At 42.2% G+C, this 17,184-nt stretch overlaps 1 protein-coding gene across 2 annotated transcripts in view; it reads right to left on the reverse strand.

Moving 5' to 3' along the window:
* Nucleotides 1-17,184, reverse strand: part of SMAD9 (SMAD family member 9) — an 86,801-nt gene that overhangs the window by 62,498 nt on the left and 7,119 nt on the right. For both annotated transcript variants that reach the window (XM_066381069.1, XM_066381068.1), the window contains exon 2: nt 11,045-11,233. The gene's annotated coding sequence lies outside the window, so the exon portion shown is untranslated. The remainder of the gene's footprint in view (nt 1-11,044; nt 11,234-17,184) is intronic.

Genomic DNA, 17,184 nt, shown 5'->3' on the forward strand with positions numbered 1-17,184 from the left:
AGAAACAAAAGCCATTGGCCAGATGGCTTCATAGGTGAATTCTATCAAATATTCAAAGAAGAACTAACTCCTATCCTTCTCAAGCTATTTCAAAAAATTCAAGAGAAAGGAAGACTTCCAAGCTCCTTTTTTGAGGCAAGCATAATTTTTACTCCAAAACCAGGCAAAGACAACACAAAGAAAGAAAATTATAGAATATCCCTGATGAATTTAGATGCTAAAATCCTCAACAAAATATTAGCAAACTCGAATCTAGCAATACATGAAAAAAATTATAGATCATGATCAAGTGCAATTTATTCTGGGGAAGCAAGGCTGGTACAATATTCACAAATCAATCAATGTGATTCATCACATAAACAAAAGGAAGGATAAAAACCACATGATAATTTCAATAGATGCAGAAAAAGCATTTGATAAAATCTAGCACCCACTTATGATCAAAACTCTCAGCAAAATGGGAATACAGGGAACATATCTCAACATGATAAAGGCCATCTATGACAAACCCACAGCCAACATCATAATCAATGGGAAGAGTTAAAAGCAATCCCCTTAGGATCAGGAACAAGGCAGGGGTGCCCCCTTTCACCACTCTTATTCAACGTAGTTCTGGAAGTCCTAGCCACAGCAATCAGACAAGAAGAAGAAATAAAAGGCATCTAGATTGGAAAAGAAGAAGTAAAACTATCATTATTTATAGATGATATGATACTGTATATAGAAAACCCTAAAGTTGCAGTCAGAAAACTACTAGACCTGATAAATGAATTCAGCAAGGTGGCAAGATATAAAATTAATACTCAGAAATCAGAGGCATTTTTATACACCAACAATGAACTGTCAGAAAGAGAAATACAGAAACAATTCCTTTCATTACTGCAACAAAAAAATAAAGTACCTAGGGGTAAATTTAACCAAGGAGATTAAAGACTTGTACCTGGAAAATTACAAAACATTAATAAAAGAAATAAAAAAAGATACAAATAAGTGGAAGCATACACTGTGCTCATGGTTAGGAAGAATAAACATCATTAAAATGTCATTATTACCCGAAGCAATTTATAAATTCAATGCAATACCAATTAAAATACCAATGACATACTTCAAAGATATAGAACACATATTCCAAAAATTTATATGGAACCAAAAAAGAACATGAACAGCCTCAGCAATCTTGAAAAAGAAGAATAAAGTGGGAGGTATAACACTTCCTGATATCAAGTAATACTACAAGGCCATTGTACTCAAAACAGCCTGGTACTGGCAGAAGAAGAGGCATACAGATCAATGGAACAGAACAGAGAACCCAGAAATAAACCCACACCTTTATGGACAACTGATGTTTGACAAAGGAGGTAAGAGCATACACTGGAGTAAAGACAGCCTCTTCAACAAATGGTGTTGGGAAATTGGACAGCTACCTGCAGAAAAATGAAACTAGACCACCAACTTACACCATTCACAAAAATCAACTCAAAATGGATAAAAGACTTAAATGTAAACCATGAAACCATAAGCATCTTAGAAGAAAACATAGGCAGTAAGCTCTCTGACATCTCTCGCAGCAATATACTTGCTGATTTATCTCCATGGGCAAGTGAAATAAAAGACAGGATAAACAAATGGGACTATATCAAACTAAAAAACTTTTGCACAGCTAAAGACAATATGAACAAAATAAAAGTACAAACTACACAATGGGAGAACATATTCGACAATACAGTACGTCTGATAAGGGGTTAAATAACCAAAATTTATAAAGAACTTGTAAAACTCAACACCAGGAAGATAAACAATCCAATAAAAAAATAGGCAAAAGAAATGAATAGACACTTTTCCAGGGAGAACATACAGATGGCCAATAGGCATATTAAAAAATGTTCAACATCACTAATCATTAGAGAAATGCAAATTAAAACCACAATGAGATACCACCTTACCCCAGTTTTCTTTATTAAGAAAACAAGATACAGTAAGTGCTGGCGAGGATGTGGAGAAAATGGAATCCTGCACTGCTGGTGGGAATGCAGACTTGTGCAGCCTCTGTGGAAAACAGTATGGAGATTCCTCAAAAAATTAAAAATGGAACTGCTTTTTGACCCAGCCATCCCACTTTTAGGAATATATCCTAAGAACACCACATCAATGATTCAAAAGGAGAAATGCACCCCCATGTTTATTGCAGCATTGTATACAATAGCCAAGATCTGAAAACAGCCCAAGTGCCCGTCAGTGGATGAGTGGATTAAAAAGCAGTGGTACATATATACTATGGAATACTATGCAGCCATGAAAAAGAAGGAAATCTTACCTTTTGCGACAACACAGATGGACCTGGAAACTATTATGCTAAGTAAAATAAACCAGGCAGAGAAAGAAAAATATCATATGACCTCACTCATTTGAGGAATCCAATAATGAGAACTGAGGAACGGACTTGAGACAGAGGTGGGATCAAATGGAACAGAGGAAAAGAGGACAGAGGGAAAGAGGATGAGAGGATGGGATAAACCTGAAGGGAAGGGGGGAGGCATTTTGGGAAGGGGACCAAGGGAGATGTTGAGGGGAATACAGGGGAGGGGGGATGCCTTTTTGGAGACACTAGAATCCATGTAAACACAATAAATTAAAATCAATTAAAAATAATAAATATGATCTGGGAGTTGTTATTTCCTGGACAAAGGTGACAATTTGCAGAGAGCTCTGCCTCTCCAACTGAGCTGGTCTTCAACTCAGCCACTAAAAGACGATGGGGGTGGTAGAAGGGGGTCACTGCCTCAGCTGTGGGGTCCTCTCTGGCGTCACCCTGCTGTTCATCCTCCAGATCCAGCTCAGGACTATGAGCCTCCATGACACTCCCCAGATGAAAGTCTCTTCTTAGTTTCCTGTACACATTATTCTTTTCACTTTGGCTCATAATTGTTTTGTTCATTTGTCTCTCCCCTTAAAAGACAGTGACTCTTATTCTTCTATGTGTAGTTCTAACCTCTCACATCAACTAGGCATTTAATAAATAGGTATCATTGTTTATTTTAAATGACAATGTCACCTAGTGCTGGTGCCTGGGAAGCAGCCAGGCTTAACAAGTATTAATGAAACTTCCTTTCCTTTCCTTAACTCAGAATCTCACCTAGGTGGTCCCAGGTGCATCTCTGGCACTGACGCTGACATTCTGCGGTTAGGATTCAGCCCAGGCTCTGATCGCCCCGAAACGCCAGTTCTCAGGGAGAGCAGAGGTGGTGATTTTGTCCCCTGCTCCCTCCCAGCAGGTCAGTGGCAATGTCTGAAGATGTCTCTGGTTGCCACAGCTGGGCTGGAGGACCAGTGTCACTGGAATCTAGTGGATAGAGGCCATGGATGCAGCCAACACCCTACAACCCAGAGTAGAGTCCACAATACAGAACTGTCCCCACCCTGAGGCCAGCAGGGTCTAGGAGGAGAAACCCTGACTCAAGTTGTCATTTCTTGAAACTGACTCTTAGTCATGCTATTCTTTCTCTCCTCTAACTTATTCTTCTTAAAAATTTTTTAATTGAAATATAATTGACACAAACATTATATTAGTTTCAGGTGAACAACATAATGATTCAATATTTGTATATATGGGGGTCCTCGGGTTATGACAGTCTTGACATATGATGTTTTGTGTTTATGACGCTCACTACCATAAAAACTTAAAAAAAATTGCGACGTGAATGTTTTGACTTATGCTGTTAGCATTGCAGTACGGACTACATGGGTGAACTAGTTTGCGCGTGGTGAAGAATACGCAGTAACGCGGCCTCATGAATGAGGGAGTTGGACTTTTTCTGTGGCTTAGTTGTGTTTTATGTTCTAGATTATGATTTTACAACCGTGTTAGGACAGGTAAGTGACTTAGGCTAGGGTGTATTTCGACTTACACCAAAATTCGGATTACGTCACTCTCGTAGGAACAGAACGAGAACCCCCTGTATTATGAAATGATCACACAGGAAGTCCAGTCCCTCACCACACACAGTTACAACGTTATTTTTTCTTATGATGAGAACTTTTAAGATCTACAGTATTTTTTGTTCTTAAATTTTTTTTTAGGTTTTATTTATTCAGTTTTAGAGAGAGAGAAGGAGGAAGAGCAGGAAGCATCAACTCCCGTATGTGCTTTGACCAGGCAAACCCAGGGTTTCAAACCAGTGACCTCAGGGTTCCAGGTTGATGCTTTAACCACTGTGCCATCACAGGCCAGGCAAGATCTACAGTATTCTTAACTGTAGTCACCATGCTGTGCCTTCCATCCCAGGCCTTGCTAATTCTGTAACTGGAAGTCTGTATCTTTGACCCCCTTCCACCTATTCTGCCTACCTGCCACCCTCCACTGCCAATCTGGCCTCTGTATCTGTAAGCGTCAGGTTTTTTTCCAGATGCCACATATAAATGAGACTAAAAATATTTATTGTCCTTCACTTGTTCAAAAGACCTCACATTTTAAAAAATACCTGCAGCTGAATTTTCAATAACACTAGCACGATAGCAATTTGTCAAAAGCAGAACTGAAACCAGTTTCTTAAATTCTGTAGTTCTAGTCCGCCTGCTTTACCACTCTCGGCTCAAAGGAAAGCTTTCAAATGAGGAGGGCACTGAGGGGTAAAAACAGACACTGGGAAATAGCAGCTAATTTTTCTTCAATGGTTCAAATTTCTAGAGCTACACAGGCCAAATGGCCCATCTAATTCCTCTGTGGAATAAAAGCTGCGTCACTGATTGTTACATCACACACCGGGCTGGTCTCTCCTCTGCTGGCTACACGTCCTCTCGTCCAACCATGACCTGTTTAAAATCAAGGTGACCTACGCTAGGTGCATTCTAGAAACAAGAAATTAAAATATATATTTTATTGCTTTTATGTACATGACTGCATGTTATGAAAAGCAACAAAATTAATTCTTAGATATGGAAAGCCATATAGCCAAATATAAAATATTTTTAGACATTTTTCATTAGAAATCACATTCCATTCCATGCAAATCATATATATCTGTTAAAGGATTCACGTCCAGAATATATAAAGAACTCCTACAACTCAACAACAAAAACACAAACAACCCAATTCAAAAGTAGGCAAAGGACTTCAATAGACATTTCTCCAAAGATATACAAATGGCTAATAAGCACACAATAAAATGACAAACATTCTTAATCATTAGGAAAATGCAAATCAAAACCACTTTACATTCATTCAAATGGCTATTATCAATAAGACAGACACAAGTGCTTGCAAGAATGTGAAAAAATTAAAACCTTTCTGCACTGTTGGTAGGAATCGAAAATGGCTCAGTTAGGCAACTTCTCAAAAATTAATTGTAGAGGCCCTGGCCGGTTGGCTCAGCGGTAGAGCGTCGGCCTGGCGTGCGGGGGAACCGGGTTCGATTCCTGGCCAGGGCACATAGGGGAAGCGCCCATTTGCTTCTCCACCCCCACCCCCTCCTTCCTCTCTGTCTCTCTCTTCCCCTCCCGCAGCCAAGGCTCCATTGGAGCAAGGATGGCCCGGGCACTGGGGATGGCTCTGTGGCCTCTGCCCCAGGCGCTAGAGTGGCTCTGGTCGTGACAGAGCGACGCCCTGGAGGGGCAGAGCATCGCCCCCTGGTGGGCAGAGCATCGCCCCTGGTGGGCGTGCTGGGCGGATCCCGGTCGGGCGCATGCGGGAGTCTGACTGTCTCTCCCCGTTTCCAGCTTCAAAAAATACAAAAACAAACAAACAAACAAACAAACAAAAATTAATTGTAGAATCCCCATATGACTCAGTAACTGCACTCCTAGATGTAGACACAAAGGAAGTGAAAACTCAGATACCTGTACCCCAACGTTTATACCATTATTCACAATAGCCAAAAGCTGGGAACAACCTAAGTGTCCACCAACAGATAAAACAAACAAAATGTCATACACACATACACACACACAGACAGATGAATATTCAGCCTCTAAAAGGAAGGAATTTCTGATCTATGCTACAACATGGGTAAAATGAGGACATTATGATAATGAAATGACTTAGGCACAAAAAGCAAATTTTGCATGATTCTACTTATATGAGGTAACTAGAATAGGCAAACTCAGAGCAACAGAAAGTAGAATAAAGATGACCAGGGACAAGCACATTAGTTGCCAGTTCGATTCCTGGTCAGGGTACATACAGAATAGATCCATGCCCCCCCCATCTTTTTTCTCTTAAAAAGTCAATAAAAAATAAACATTAAGAAAAAAAAAGATTACCAGGGACTGGCAGGAAGGGGAATGGGTAGTTTTTGTTTAATGGGTGCAGGGTTCCGGTTTGGGAGGATGAAAAAGTTCTGGAGATGAATGGGGATTGTCGGTGCACAATGTGACTGTACTTAATGCAATTAAGTTATGTACCTTCAAAGGATTAAAATGGTAAATTTTATGTACATTTTATACCAAAAAAGAAATATCTCCTTCCAATGTTATAATAATTTACTTTATCTTGACCTTTCAGGGATTTTACAAATCAAGTCTCCCCCTGTAAAACCTCTAATTTTGAGATGGAAGATAATGTGCTATTGGCTTTGAAATAAATCAGAATCCCTCCCTGATAACATAAGATGCCCCAGGCCCTGTTATGTAGGTCAGTGATTTTCAACCTTTTCCACTTCACTGCGCATATAAACTAATTACTAAAATTCCGTGGCACACCCCAAAATATGGTTTTTTGTCAATCGGCAATAGAAAAGAGGTACAATTTTGATCATTTGCAGAATAAATGTTGTGTTGGCCACTGCCATTTTTAAAAATATTTTTTATTTATTCATTTTTAGAGAGAGAGAAAGAAGGGGAGAGGAGCAGGAAGCATCAACTCCCATAAGTGCCTTGACCAGGCAAGCCCAGGGTTTTGAACTGGCGACCTCAGCGTTTCCAGGTCGACGCTTTATCCACTGTGCCACCACAGATCAGGCACCATTGTCATTTTTTTTTTTTTTTTTTGTATTTTTCTGAAGCTGGAAACGGGGAGAGACAGTCAGACAGACTCCCGCATGCACCCAACCAGGATCCACCCGGCACGCCCACCAGGGGCTGATGCTCTGCCCCTCGGGGGCATCGCTCTGTTGCGACCAGAGCCACTCTAGCGCCTGGGGCAGAGGCCAAGGAGCCATCCCCAGCGCCCGGGCCATCTTTGCTCCAATGGAGCCTCGGCTGCGGGAAGGGAAGAGAGAGACAGAGAGGAAGGAGAGGGGGAGGGGTGGAGAAGCAGATGGGCGCCTCTCCTGTGCCCTGGCCGGGAATCGAACCCGGGACTTCTGCACGCCAGGCCAATGCTCTACCACTGAGCCAACCAGCCAGGGCCACCATTGTCATTTTTTAATTTGACAACCGGAGGGAAAAGAAGTCAGTGCCCCGACTAATAGGTATTGCACATTTTAAAACTTCTTGTGGCACATGGGTTGAAAATGGCTGATTTAATCTCCTTTCAACAGCCACACTCACTGTAGGACAGCCATGGCGTTGTACCATCCCTGGCCTCCCGCCAGCTTTTCAAATCATTTCTTCCACTTAATACTGACTAATGTAAACATATCAATTTTTTCTGACAGTGATAGTTTGGGGGTAGGAGAGAAGTCTCCTATTTTACTTTTTTTTTCTTTTTGGAAAGTCTTATATTTTAAAAATAACATTTGCTTCTAAAATAAGAAAAAAGGAAAATATAAAACTATCTCTAGAAAGATTACTTGTTAATGAGATCTATTTCCTATCTCAAAACCAAGAGCAATTTTACATACCATTAATCAATGATATTGAGCTTTATTTTCTTAATATCAGTTATTCTTATAATGCAAACTATAAAACTCCTTCAATTAAAGCAAATACTTAAATTCAACAAACATCCATAAATTCAACAATTGAGAGCCTTATGAAAGAAAGCACAATGTTTTGGGGGGCTTTTTTTTGTTTCATTTTGGTTTTTTTTAGGTGAGAGGAGGGAAGATAGTGAGGCAGACTCCCGCATATGCCCCAACAGGGATCCACTTGTCAACCCCCTCTGGGGCCAATGCCTGAGTACCAAGCTATTTTTAGTGCCTGAGGCTGATATGCTCTAACCAAGCTATCCCCAACACCTGGGGCTTGAACCAATTGAGCCAACTGGATGTGGGAGGGGAAGAGGGAAAGAAGGGAGAAGAAGGTGTGGGGAGGGAGAAGCAGATGGTCACTTCTCTTGTGTGCCCTGATCAGGAATTGAACCCAGGATATCCGTATGCCGGGTTGACACTGTATCCATTGAGCCAACGGCCAGAGCCAAAAAGCACAAATATAAATTTCTTTTCACACTCTAACACATCTGATATTTAAAGTTGTGTTAAAACCTATGAATATTCCAGAATATCTATGACTTCAAACCCATTAGAATGTACATACAATTTGAAAGTCATTTTTACATAAAATTGACTCTACAATCCCCCCAGCCCTGAAATACGAATACAATTGAATCTACTGCATAAAAATATTATTGGGTTCAACAAATTTACCTTGTTATACACAACCAAGTACAAGAATATCTGAAGTTCATTTTAAAATATACTATTTACCATCATTCCTCGATTTGAGTACACTGTGGCCCAGAGGAAGTAATATAGGGATTGCTTGTGTCTCATTTGATAAAAAGTCCACAAATTTATCAAAATCCTCACAGTGCAGAAAGCATACACAGTCTTACTTTAAAATAGAACTCTTGTAACAACAATTTGATTTTTTTATGTTAATACTGAATACTACATAAAACAAAAGGTCCTGAACAAAAGTGATAACATTTTGCCCAAACCAAGACTTAGACTAGGCAGCCTGTGCTTATGATATAAAGTCTAAAGTAAGATGATGTCACCAGAATTTGTACTTAATAAGCCACTGGGGAGTCTTGATCTCTGTTCACTTAAATCCTTGATTTAAGTGAGTTCCTTGGCCACTCACATAGTTTGATTTTTCAGCTAGAATGCAAATGTTGATTAGACTTCCCTTCTTCAGTTTCAGTGGGGATCTAGAATTATCTTTTAAAATAAAGAGAAGAGATAGATTTTTATTGCCACTGTGTACCATTTCTTTTGGGGATGGAGTTGCCATTCATTGCCTGCTTGATATTTCATTTATGCTAAATACAGTGAAGTAGAATCATTAGAGCAGCAAAGAGGGAACCTATAGAAGATGCCTCATTGTCTGGGTCTCATTTAAGGCAGACTTAGAATGCTATATATTTTTTCCATGTATTACTCTGAATAGTAACAGGATGGCTAAACATTTTAAGGATAAGCAACTCATACAGCTGTTATAAGGAAATGTCAACACTACTTTGGGAAGATTACAACCTCGGTTTCTAGCATTTCCAACCTCCATTCTTCACACTTTCAGTTCATGCTTGGAAATACTATACACCACCACACAAGTGAGATACTTTACCGTTCAAGTTTGGAAGGGCCCACAACTTAACTAGTGCTTCCACAGACAAGAGGCTACATGATGTGATGGATAAAACACAGGGTTGGAGGAAGAAGACTTGAGTCTGAACACTAGCCCCGCTGCTACGTGTGATCTTCAAGTTACGAACCACTTCGGCCCTGTTTCCACCTGTGTGTAGAACTAAAACACTAATCACCACCTTTTGTACTGAGAGGGTGTGTGCAAGAACAGTTTGAAAACTGTAAGCCGATGTTAGGATATTATTTTTGTTATTAAAAATAAGTCACATGGTTTGACCTGTGGTGGCGCAGTGGATAAAGCATCAACCTGGAACCCTGAGGTCACTGGTTCAAAACCCTGGGCTCGCCTGGTCAAGGCACATATGGGAGTTGATGCTTCCTGCTCTTCTCCCCCTTCTGTCTCTCTCTCTCCTCTCTCTAAAGTGAATAAATAAAATCTTAAAAAAAAAAAGGCACACTTCAGCTTAGTCCCCCTGCATCTACATGGTAGAAATAAAAAGTGCCAAGGAAGAGGAAGAAAAAAAAAATTTCAGAAGTAATCAGAGGCAAAGAAAGAAAAAAGGTGAATTTCACATAAAAACAAACAAATCAGTATCTCAATTATCTCAATATATTAGCATCTTACTATAAATTAAAACTATGGTATCATTTCCTTCCTAATCAGCACTAACTACAACTATTCACCCAGTAGTTTGGTAGAGTAAAAAGTTCTGAGCCCATAATACGTACTTTGTTTTCTGTTTTTTTTTCAGGTGAGAGGAGGGGAGACAGTGAGATAGACTCCCATATGCGCACTGACGGGAATCCACCTGGCAACCCAATCTGGGGCCAATGCTCCAGTACCAAGCTAATTTTAGCACCTGAGGCCGATGCACTGGGACCAACCGAGCTATCCTCAGCCCCCAGGGCCATGCTTGAACCAACTGAGCCACTGACTGTGGAAAGGGAAGAGGGGGGTGGAGAAGTAGATGGTTACTTCTCTTGTGTGCTCTGATGGGGAATTGAACTGGGACCTCCATATGCCAGGCTGATGCTGCACCGAGCCACTGGGCAGGCCCTACTTTCTGTATAATTCCAGGATTGGATGGAAAGAGGGAGGTGGAAGGATAACTGGCCCTGACAGAAATGTGGTGCTCACTGAACACACTTTGACCTCCCGGCAACTGCATCTGTATGAAACATAGCTAAGAACAAGCATCAAGCAAAATAGGGCTCTGCCTCCTAAACAAACGTTCCGTGTCTGTACAGAGAAGATCATGCAGGACCTACGTACAACTGTTCTCAACTCACTCGAAATGAGTATGCTTCCAGATTTCCAACTTATAATACACTAGAGCAGCAAACTGGCAGAGGGAAGAGGAGATGCCACCATGGGCACAATGATAGAAAAGCAAAATCAAAGCTGGTAGGTTGACCCCAAGGAAAGGGACCAAAACAAACAAGCCAAACAAACAAACAAATAACTAACTAAATAATAAATAAATAAAATTAAAAAACAGGTACCAGGTCTCAAAAGCACTGAAGTTCAAGGTCATTGCATCTGGGAACTACCTGCCCATCCTCAGAGCTCCAGGCTCGCTTACCGTGCAGTTTGCAAAGGAGCACTTCAGAATTCTGGAGCCGGCAGAGCACCTCACACAGCAGCAGACCATCAGGAGGAGCTGGGCACGGGGCAGCCAGAGCACGACCGTGCCTCTGCGGACACCGCCCTCTACCAGAGCAGCCCTTCTGCCTCCAGCCTTACTCAATAAGGCTTACTTGAAGAAAGGGCCCTGTGGATAAAATAATAATAATAAATAATAATTTCATTAATTAATTAGATTAAAATTTGACCACCACTGCCTTTCACACTCCCGGATTCTTAAAAGCAGTACGTTCCCATGTAGAAGTGGCACCTCTGCCAGGAGTCAGGGAGAAGACGGGGTGCACACCTGGAGCACAGGGGACGTTTAGGGCAGGTGGAATTGCTAAGTGTCATTTGTCCAAACTGACAGAATGTGCACCACCAAGCGTGAGCCCTGACGGTGACTGTGGACTTGGGGTGATAATGATGTGTCCCTGTGGGTCCATGCATGGTGACAAATGAACCAATCTGGCGAAGGACTCCACTGTGGGAGAGACTACATGTGTGGGAGGTAGAAGGTGTCAGAACTCTCTGTAGCTTTCACTCAGTATTTGTTGTGAATCTAACACTGCTCTAAAAACATATATGAAGTTTACTAATTTAAAAAAAGAGAGACAGAAAGAAATGGAACCTATTAGCTCTCATTCCCCATTTGCTTGCAGCATCACACTCTAAGCACATGCCCACGCTAGAGACCATGCTGCCACCACTGACTCAGGACAAGCCGTAGTTCAATCCTACCTCTTCCTCAATCCCACATTCTAACAGGCCACCAAATCCTGTCACACGTTTCTTAGCCATGTCGCATCCCAGACGTCCCCGGTGGATCTGTTCCACTTCAGGCATCTACATCCTACACCGAGGGGGCCCGCTCCCAATCATGCCTTTTGGAATATGGATTTTACACTGATTATCAAGAAACAAAAGACTTAAGAAAAAAAACTCCTGACCTTCTCCCTTTACCTGCCTGAATGGATTCATAAAGGAAAACCTGCTTAAGAGAAAGGGGCTACTCATCTTAGCATATTTACCCCAGCGTCTCTGAATTAAGTGCGGCAGACAGGGAGGACCCAGGCGATTCCGAGAGCTGGCCTTGTCCCACCGTCTCTGGTTGCCAGCAAGAATTTATCTTTGCTCCTTCTCACCTACCTGTGAACCGCCCACTTTCCCACTGAAGCTTGACTCCCTCCCTTCTATCCTTAGTCCAGAATGGCATGTAACCTTCCCTGCCCCAACGTGTCCTTGGGTCTCCCAGCTTATGGCACCTCCGTATGTGCCTATGTAATATCTTAGACATTTACTCCTGTTCACCTGCCTCATGCTAATTCGATTATTAGTCCAGTCAGAAGCACTTAGAAAAGTGGCAGGAAAATGATTGTTTTTCTGCTCACATTCTACTGTGTTGTGGCCCCCTTGTCACCAGCCTCCTCCCCAGAAAGCATCCTCCTAGTTGGGCCCCTCGGGGGATGTCACTGCAAGTCCAGAGCTGATCCTGTCACGCTCCTGAGTGACACACCTTGTTGAGGCTGCAACCAAACGGGCCAGCAACAATTCCCAGGGGCTACGGTGAAAAGTGCTTTAAAATGTTTTCCTCCAAATTTCTACTTATAAGCACATGTTTATGTATTTTGCATGAAAAAGAAACTCATGGGGGAGTACATTCATGGGGGAGTGTGATTTAATGCTTTCAACATTAATTTCAAACCAGGCTCTTCAGTCTGGCCTCCCCTGCTTGTCTCCATTCTCAGCCTCATCACGCTCCGCCTTCGCCCGTCATCGCACCCCCGTCTCCCAATACGGCCACGGTGCAGCTGCACCCTGGGAATCCCCCCTGCAGCCCCCAGGCAGCACCGTTCACCAGATGTCCACAGCTCCCCTGGACTCCCACAGGACTCAAGGTACCCCTTCGCAGTACACTGACTCTTTATGTTTGTCATCTGTTTCCCATAGAGATGCCACCTCCTTTGGAAGGCCACAGGCCGTGCAAGATATATACAGCATGGATGAAGATAAAATCCAGTTTTATCAATAACATCACTGACTGCATTATTAAGCCCTAGGTAATCAGTCTAACTTCTGACCTGAAGCCCACTGCTTTGCTAATGTGATACAATAAATTCCTTTGAAAGGCAGGATCATATAATGCATTCCCTCCTTCCTGTGCATTGAATCATCTTTCTACTTAAGGGGATGTTACAGAGAACACCAACAATGTGCCTGAATACCTGCAAAGTGTTAAACAGCTATAAATGACTTTTTTTTCTGTATTTTTCTGAAGTGAGAAGCAGGGAGGCAGAGAGGCAGACTCCTGCATGTGCCCAACCAGGATCCACCTGGCATGCCCACCAGGGGGCGATGCTCTGCCCATCTGGGCTGTTGCTCCATTGCAACCAGAGCCATTTTAGCGCCTGAGGCAGAGGCCATAGAGCCATCCTCAGTGCCCGGTCCAACTTTGCTCCAATGGAGCCTTGGCTGCGGGAGGGGAAGAGAGAGATAGAAAGGAGAAGGGGAGGGGTGAAAAAGGGGAGGGGTGGAGAAGCAGATGGGCGCTTCTCCTGTGTGCCCTGGCAGGGAATCAAACCCGGGGCTTCCACACACTGGGCCAATGCTCTACCACTGAGCCAACCGGCCAGGGCCTATAAATAATATTATAAATTTTTTTTTAATGGCGTGTAGGCAATGTTTAAAGTTTTTGGTGCAGGTGTGTTATGGAAGGTTGAGTTCCCAAAGGCTGCCTGAGGGGTAGAGGTTCTACACTGATGGGGAGGAGTTGCTGACAAACTGTGTTAGGGACTGCTGTCTGGGGAAGCTCAGATCTTTTAACTGACAAGCATATGAAACAGTGGGGATGGTGTGTCAACTACCAGTTCACTGGCTCCGCCTGGTATGAGTGTAGCCATTCTGAGGGCTCTGCTCCGGTCACTCTCCTTCACATTCCCCTCTGATATATGATTCTCCTGTTCAAATTCTTTAAAATTTCTGTTTGACCACAGGTTAAAATGTAACAGTTCTCTGTGCCTACAGATTAAAATCCAAATGCCTTATTCCTCCTTCTACCTTACCCTAGAAAACACCAATCTATCTTAGAGAAGTGGAAAAGGGGTAGTTGAAGGAAGAAACTAAATTCACCAAGTGTTAATGATGAGCCAGACATGGTAGGTGCCCGGTTCTTCAAGATGAGACATGTTCCCTTCTCTCTGCAATATTACAGTTTACAGGGGAGGCAGAACTCTAAATAATAGTTATCAGACAGGTAATAGGTGCATTATTATAACTGCTGTTAACAGGCTGGTGGAGGCCCTGGCCAGTTTGCTCAGTGGATAGAGCGTTGGTCAGGCATATGGAAATCCTGGGTTCTACTCCTGGTCAGGGCACACATGAGAAGATACTGACTGCTTCTCTCCCTCTTTCCCTTGCACAGCTCAATTAGTTTAAGCATGTTAGCTTCAGGTGCTAAAAATAGCTCAGTACTTGAGCACTGGCCCCAGATGGGGTTGCTGGGTGCATCCCGGTCGGAGCACATGCGGGAGTCTGCTTCATAATCTCCCCTCCTCTCACCTAAAAAAAAAATAAACAAATAAAGGTTAGGAGAGAGGTTTCCTATAGGAGGGAACTTGCAAACCACTCTTGACCCAGTGAAGAATAAAAGGGAAGATCAGAGAATAAAGGCTCTTCCTTCCGACAGATACAGTAGTGCAAGTCTAGGCTGCAGCATCCCCAAGTTCTCACAAGGACCCACTACAAGAATTTCTTTCCATTCTGCCCTTTACTTCATCTCTATTTAGAGTCTCATACCCCAAATGAGGCCATTTTAACTGTCTTTGTAAGACTGACTCAAAATTCACACACACAGTAAAAATGGAATTCTAACCAGAAAATATAAGGTCTACCGGAAATTTCTGTCCGTTTCTATCACAAGTTTCGACACGTAAGCACATGTTTATTTGGCACATGTGTGCCTCTCTCTTTTTATCACTTAATGTATACATACTGACATGTAGCAAATGAACTAAAACAAAGTTGATTCACTTATGTGTGAAGCGATAGTGTACCCATGGCTACTGATAAAGTTCATTTACGCCACTGTAATTTTTACGAATTTCAACAAGGAAGAAATGCTACAGAAGCATGTAGAAATTTATTGAAAGTGTTTGGTGAAGGTACAGTTTCTGATAGGACATGCAGAAGATGGTTTGAAAAATTCGAAACAGGTGATTTCAACCTTTCTAATAAGCCATGTTCTGGGCAACCATCTTTGATCGATGATGATGTTGTTAAGACCATGTTGGAACAAGATCCTTTTCTGACAACATCGGAGATCGCAGAAAGGCTTAATTCAGCTCAGCAAACCATTTCAGACCATATTCGGAAGATAGGATTGGTGTGGAAATATTCAAGATGGGTGCCACGTGAATTAAGTCAGAAGAATTTGGATGATCGAGTCGTCCAAAAACGAACAAAACTTTCCGGTAGACTTTATATATAAAAAAATCCAATATAGATAACATTTTATTTTGCATAAAGAACCTTACTATTAGGTAAACACTTTGCTAGCTGCTTTTCTGATCTCTCTAATCAGGCTATGATATCCTGGATACCCAGATTTTATTTTTTTATGTGACTTTATTATGCTGTCATTCCAAGGGCCTGGTTTCAGGCCTCATAGGCAGTGCAGGGACAACAAGAACAGAATAAATACAGTAAATATAAGCCCCCAAAACTGGTAAGTCCCACTTTCTAGAGCAATTACTTCATCCCAACCCCCCCCCCAACCCAAAACATAATCAATGCAATCATTTGAAAATAACTAAAAATGCAAATTTGCAATAAATTTAGGTCAATGACTGTCGCAAACCAGCTCAGCTAGTTAAGTCCAGGTCCTGAGTGGGAACAGCGCAAAATTAAGAAAATAGGCTTAAAGAAATAAAAGGATGGGGTTGGGAGGGCTCTGCAAAGCGGATGGCAAGAACAGAGCGCACTCCACGCTGGCTTCTTGCTGTATTTATAGGGCAAAGTGGGCCATTAGCAAATCAGATCTCTGATCACATTTCCAAGGCAACCCAAGAATTCTACCAAGTGCAGAAAACCCCCACCACACAAAACATCTTAACTTTACACAAAACAAAAGACAGAAAAAAGTTGCCTCCAGTCTTTCCCGGGGACATGGAGGGTAGGGTGAGTATAAACAATCCAGCACCTCAGCTTAACAGCCTGTAGCAACTTCACAGAACTAGTGAGGTGGGGGTTGCGCAGACTGTCAGCTTACAGCCAGTTCCCCACACCTCTGTCCCCCAAAAATCTAAACTGCAAAAACCCTGTTGGCTTTTCAGTCCCCAGCAAATGACAATAGAAGGGAGGTGTCCCTCCCATGAAAGAACACTTCAGCAGCAACTTGCTGTTGTGTGCAAACACAGCTAACACCCGATTAACCAATTCACCCCAGAGAAGCATTTATGTGTATACAATGGCTTGTCTTTGACAAGCAACTGATCCAACTTCTGCCCCTAAAAAAAAAAATTAAATTTTACTAGAAAAAGGGAATGATGTAAACGCATCAACAAGGGAAAGAAAAAAATGAGGCCTAAAATCTTTTTAGCATAACACATTTTATCATCTTCCACATTCACAGACTGTTAGTAATCACTCATATCATTAATAATAATCACTCATATCATTAATACTGTCAGTCCTTTATGAACACGTTGGGCACACGTCTGCACTGTCATCTGGAAACTGGAATTTATTTTCCTACAGAAACAATGTTCTGAGTGCTGATGTATTCCCTGGCCAGCCCACTGACACCCTCTTAACCCTAACAGGTGGCTCTAATACTGCTAACCCCAGCCTAAAGACATGTGATGTCTACTTTTGGCACGGGCCCACCCGCTTTTTGCAGCATCCCCCCAAGCCCACACCCTGTGCCCTATCCCCGCCCCATCCAAGTTTAGGTGCCTTGAATCCTCACAACTGCCAGAATGCACAAACATTTTTTTTCACCTGCCCATCTACTCTTCCTCCTTCCTCTAGTGCTTTCCTATATAAAGAAATGGATTTATAAGCAGTGTGAAGAATAGCTGTGAAATATTCTACCATGAGATG

The sequence above is a fragment of the Saccopteryx leptura genome, chromosome 4 (assembly GCF_036850995.1).
Source record: "Saccopteryx leptura isolate mSacLep1 chromosome 4, mSacLep1_pri_phased_curated, whole genome shotgun sequence".
In the NCBI taxonomy this organism is placed as follows: Eukaryota; Metazoa; Chordata; class Mammalia; order Chiroptera; family Emballonuridae; genus Saccopteryx; species Saccopteryx leptura.